Below are 6000 nucleotides of genomic sequence, written 5' to 3' on the forward strand. Positions count from 1 at the left end.
ATGAAAACTTTAAGCGTTTCCATTTTCCCATACATTTGTTCTGTCCATTTGTGTGCTTTCCCGAACAGAGCTGTCAATAACGAGCAACTTATCGACGAGCAGCGAAGGGGAAATCGTAGGATTTAAAGTCTCCGTGAACGAAGGAAAAGAAGAACGATGAAGGGGAATACTTGCCCCTAGAGTATAAACAGTGGATCTCGCTGAGGCAAACTTTCATTCGGCATCGGACTGTTGAGCAATCCAGTTCACTTTGCTTTTGCTGCGCTTCGATCTTAGATTGGACCCCACCAGTGGTAATCCAACTTGGATATCGTCGTGTGGTTTTTTCAGTTCGTTTTTGGCGTTATTCGTGTCGTGTGTTTTTCTTTCCGCGTCATAAATTGGACGCTTCGCGTAGTGTGTGATGAGCAAGAAGAAGAGAAAGGCTGCCTCGAGCACTGCAAAAAGCGAACGCATTGCCGGGGGCAATCAAATTTCGAGGCAAGCGTCATCTAGTGAAGCACGCGATGTTGATGCAGTGAAAAGCGCTCGCACTGAATTGAGCCTTCGCGAGTGACACCGCATCGAACGAATTAGGTTTCGCTTACCAGTAGAAAAATTTCCTCCACTAAGGGTGGCAGCTGCGCTTATCTCGAGCATGAGAAAGTAATGCAACTTTTTTCGAGGCCAGTAATATAAACAGAATCGTTTCTTTTGAGAATAACGTAAAATGATGAGAAGTGTTTATATTCCTAGTAGTTAGATATATTGATGTAGTTATGAGATGTGGAATAATGGTGCTGGTGCAACATGTATATAATCGACTGTAGCCGAGTTTATGTCAATTGCGAAAAAGGCCATCGGAATAGCGTTCAACGTAAATTTCCAATACATTGACATGAAATTAATTGCGACATATGATCAGCTAGTGTATTGTTCTGCGAGGGCAAGAATGAATCAATAAATTATCGTCAACTAATTCTACAATGAAAAAAACATTTCAGAGATTATTCTACTAAGCAGTTGTTTCTAAAATTTCACAGCACTATAGAATAATATCCGAAGGTATAAACAAGCGACTTATAAAAAATAACAGCTTAGTTCTACGTCAACAATGCGGTCGTATCTTGGACACAACCTACTATAATTTTTTTTTCAAATTGAAGAAATGCATGTGTCAGAAAAACACGTACAATTTTTCGCTAAAACCCATGATCTAAAAGACCAATGATGACCATGATAATAAAGACCATGATGAATAAAGACCAAAAAGTATATCAAGCAGAAACATATCTTGCAAAAATACAAAAAATTAAAAAGTCGTAGAATTTACTATTAAAAACATTTTTTGTTAAAATCTAGTAGTTTCAAGAAGATCATTGAGTTTTCCTCAATATTTATCAAAATGTTATCATGGCTTTAATAGATTTTGCATAGTCTAAAAAAACATTAAATGGAATCTGTTCTTAAGAAAAACAAGATATTTTCTTGAAAAATATTTTGGTTTATCTAAGAATCTAAGGATCTCTGTCTAAATTATACAACATTATACTGAAGAAAATTCAAATACATAGATAGAATGAATTATATTCAATCAAATCATATGAAATATTAATAATGAATAATTACTTCAAGCAACTCATCAGGTCTCTTTGCATTTTTATTCACAAATCAGCCATTCCATGCCATAGTCCTCAAATTTTCACGAAAAGTGGTAGTTTTGTTCTTTATCGTATAATATTAGATTCGTTTGCTCGGTTAAAGATAGAGGGCGCTATATTTTTTAAATATTTTTTCTGGAAAGCAGAGGTTTTTTTCACATAATAAAGGGTGTGTCACATCAAATTGCATCACGGAAAAAACGCTGTAGAAATTCGCCCAGTAGACCGATCCTTTTGAAAATTTTAGACAGTAAAATAAAAACTATTAAACAACTTTTGGCATTTTCTTTTTATTCATACTTCGAGCCCAAGCCCGTATGCTCGTACCTTCCTCTTTACCCCGTCCATAAGGTTCTGTACAACGTCAGGTTGTAGTTTTTTTTGAACAGAAATCCATTTTCTCTTGAAGTCCGCCTCCGATTTGACAACTTCTGGGTTCTTCCGGAGGGCCTGCTTCATAATCGCCCAATATTTCTCTGTTGGGCGAAGCTCCGGCGCGTTGGGCGGGTTCATTTCCTTTGGCACGAAGGTGACCCCGTTGGCTTCGTACCACTCCAACACGTCCTTTGAATAGTGGCACGAAGCGAGATCCGGCCAGAAGATGGTCGGGCCCTCGTGCTGCTTCAATAGTGGTAGTAAGCGCTTCTGTAGGCACTGCCGGTCATCACGAAGGGGGCGCTCCGCTTTCCGCAAGAGGAGATCACTTGCCACACCATGTACTTTTTGGCAAACTTGGATAGTTTCTGCTTGCGAATCTCCTCCGGAACGCTGAATTTGTCCTCTGCGGAGAAGAACAACAGGCCCGGCAGCTGACGAAAGTCCGCTTTGACGTAGGTTTCGTCGTCCATTACCAGGCAATGCGGCTTCGTCAGCATTTCGGTGTACAGCTTCCGGGCTCGCGTCTTCCCCACCATGTTTTGCATTTCGTCGCGGTTAGGAGCCTTCTGAACCTTGTATGTACGCAGGCCCTCCCGCTGCTTGGTCCGCTGGACGAATGAACTTGACAAATTCAGCTTATTGGCGACATCCCGGACCGAACTTCTCGGATCACGTCTAAACTGCTTAACTACGCGCTTGTGATCTTTTTCACTGACGGAGCATCCATTTTTGCCGTTCTTCACCTTCCGGTCGATGGTTAGGTTCTCGAAATATCGTTTTAGTACTCTGCTGACCGTGGATTGGACGATTCCCAGCATCTTACCGATGTCCCGATGTGACAACTCCGGATTCTCGAAATGAGTGCACAGGATTAATTCACGACGCTCTTTTTCGTTCAACGACATTTTTCCAAATTTACGAAAAATTTACAGTGAAGCATGGCCAACGTGATCCATACACTCTTATCTGATTATAAGCGAAAGCTGAAGATATAATTCCTAAAAATTAAATTTCTACAGCGTTTTTTCCGTGATGCAATGTTATGTGACACACCCTTTATATCCTAAAATCAGATAGGCGTTTTCTTTCGTTTTTTAGTTGTTTTTTTTAAGTTAACCGATAACCCACAAATGGATTTTTTAACTTTGAAAAATAATAACTCAAAAACGAGAGGAAGCGCCTTTCTGCTTTCTGAATGTGTAATGCAAAAAAAAAACCTCAGGGTTCAAAAACAATATTTAAAAATATAGCGCCCTCTATCTTGAACCGATTAAACTAAAAAAAAAATTTTTTTTCGCAAGTTTTTTTTTAAGAAGAGTATCTCATAGGCTTCAATTTGACATGTCAATCATCTGAATTGGTTCAGTAGTTCGAAAGTCATGAACTTTTGTAAGGGTAAAAAGAGGAACGATAAAGAACAAAACTGCCACTTTTCGTAAAAATCTGAAAACCACTATATCGGTTTGGCATGGAATGGCTGAAATGCCGGTGCCTTCATGAATAATGGGAGTATTTATATTATGTCAACAATAGCAAGATAACTGAATTTTTGATCGGTTTGTATTGCCTTGTGGTCAAATATCTTTTTGAGTAAATACTGTAATTAAAAAAAATTAATCAGCTATTCTTTATTATTTTATCATGGTGGTAATTAGGTCCAATTAATTTATGGAAAAAGATTTGATGTCAATAATGCAAACTTAGCTCGATTTTTTCATTACTCTATTTGCAAAATTTGATTGTTCTAAATTTTTACTTCCCCTTTTGTTTTCTATTTTCTACCACTGTGTATTGTTCTTGAAGGCCTGTAATAGAATGAGAATGGAATTCTCCACAGTATAATAACAATATTCAGTATAAATATAATTTCTAAGAAATCCAGAATGATTGGAATTCACAATGATTTTTACATGTTGAATTGAATTCCCATCGCTGGCCACACTGGACCGTCACGCTCACTCAATACCACGGCTCAACACTCACGGAAAGAGAAATGTATTGCCATTACTACTCACGATAACGCTCAAGACGAAGCACCCCACTCCAGCGGCCCGGTTCGCATCCATCAAGTGAGAAGTCGATTTAAATGGAGGGAGGATGGCAATCTGCGTTTCACTGTTTGGAACATTCGTCTCTACCACCACTTTACTGCGCCAGACTCTCCATCGTCGCCTCGCATACTCGCACAGCTTCCAAACAAGGATACCACTTTTCTACAGCAAACTTCCGGTTAGCTTTCTACTACACGGAACGCGTGGCTCGAGATGTAAAACTTTCCCGAATTCAATCGCACTCCCTATTCCAAACTTTTCACTTCGGTTTGTGTATGTACGTAAAACTAAATTCTTTCCCGAACTGCGAATAAAACATTTCCCCACTTTCTCTTGCTTGCGCAGCTTTCCACATCCGGCGATAGTTTTTCCTTGGAATAATGGCATTGACTGTATGAGACCATTGTTATTTCGCTCAAAGAGGAACCAAAGAGGACAAAAGCATCGATAGCTGAATCCTAATGCAGCTCATTATGTCTCGTTTAATATGGAAAAGAATTCCACTCTCCACTCCATAGCCACCTTCACTATCACAGCGGCCAATGTTGTGAATTCAAACGCTAGAGGGAGTCTTTTCTTCTCAGAGCCGACACTATTGCTTCTTCGTTTCTTACTCTCACTTATCCACCGCTTCTCCCCACACACAGCTCTAGATAATTTTCACAATTTTTCACTGTCAAAAACCAGCTTGAGGTTGCCCATTCCGCTCGTTATCAGCGCACTTTTCATCAGCAGATGTAAGCAGAAAAATTCCACGAAAGAAAAGAAAAACTGAATCACACGATAATACGTCTTACTGCCTTAGCACATTTTCCTAGCATTTTCATCAGCACTAGCGTGGTAACGAATACTTATTGCGAGCATTGATCGGATCAGATTTTTCCGATGACCACATTACGCATCAAATCTTTTCTTTTTCTGCACACGTTTCATCCCAATTCGCTTCAATTTCGGCACTAAAATTTCAGCTTAGCGCTGTCCAATCATGTTCAATTTTGTATCCTCAACGATTTCCACCTGTCTTGGTTCCCTATGGACCCCACATGCACACCAAAATGCACACTCGCTCACTTTGTTTCGATGCACTTAACAGTCTCCTAGCTGGTAGTCCTAATTGGAAATGACCGCAGAGCGTTATCTGCACATAATTAGGGAAAATACAGTCCACGCTGTCCGCAATAGGTACACTGCCGCTCTGTGCACTTTTCGGACTGCAAAACTAAACTGAGAACATCGACGCTCGGGCGCAGTGCGTGACGAAGTGCTCCTCTTGTGCTGGAACAGGAAACGGGAGATCGAGAACAGCTCCAAATATCCTGCGTGTATCCTCTCAGCGGATTCATCTCTCATCATCCCGCAGAGAATGTCCTCCGCGGAGGGGAAATTTTCCAAAGGCAGGATGCACCCTGTGTTGATCACGGTGGCTGTAATAGAGTTTCACACGCCGTGTGAAAGATTCAGCGTTCTCTGTTCGGAATACTACATCGAATGAACCTTTTCGAAATAACTAAGAAAAAATGCCAAAGTTATCATCGCGGCCAAAGAAAATTATCACCGCGAGAAATTTAGTCTACGGTGGTGTTGAAATTCCTCAGACATTCGTGTCAACAAAAACTTAAATGAATAAACAGTACATTGTAACATATTTTTTTTAACATAATGCTTGTTCCAGTTGGAATATCTACGCAAGAAACCATCTCTATCATGGAACAGCCTTGATTGATAAATGAATAAATAGTTGATAGTAGTAGTATCAAAATGAAAGATATTCATTGCACTATCAGAAAAAAATCAAAAAATTATTCACGAGCTTCTATTCGAATACCTTGCATCAGTTTTTTAACACACCGTTGGTCAGCCTGACCGGCCATTTTGTTACAGTGGACGTCCAAAATTTATTCACCGCTAGTGCTCTCCACTCGATGCTTCTA

The 6000-nt window shown here is 39.9% G+C and overlaps 1 protein-coding gene across 1 annotated transcript in view; it reads right to left on the reverse strand.

Moving 5' to 3' along the window:
* Positions 1 to 5267, reverse strand: part of LOC129764713 (cyclic nucleotide-gated cation channel alpha-3) — a 425575-nt gene extending 420308 nt beyond the window's left edge. The window contains exon 1 of the mRNA XM_055764092.1: positions 4034 to 5267. The gene's annotated coding sequence lies outside the window, so the exon portion shown is untranslated. The remainder of the gene's footprint in view (positions 1 to 4033) is intronic.
* Positions 5268 to 6000: the final 733 nt, after the last annotated feature.

Source organism: Toxorhynchites rutilus, chromosome 2 (assembly GCF_029784135.1).
Source record: "Toxorhynchites rutilus septentrionalis strain SRP chromosome 2, ASM2978413v1, whole genome shotgun sequence".
In the NCBI taxonomy this organism is placed as follows: domain Eukaryota; kingdom Metazoa; phylum Arthropoda; class Insecta; order Diptera; family Culicidae; genus Toxorhynchites; species Toxorhynchites rutilus.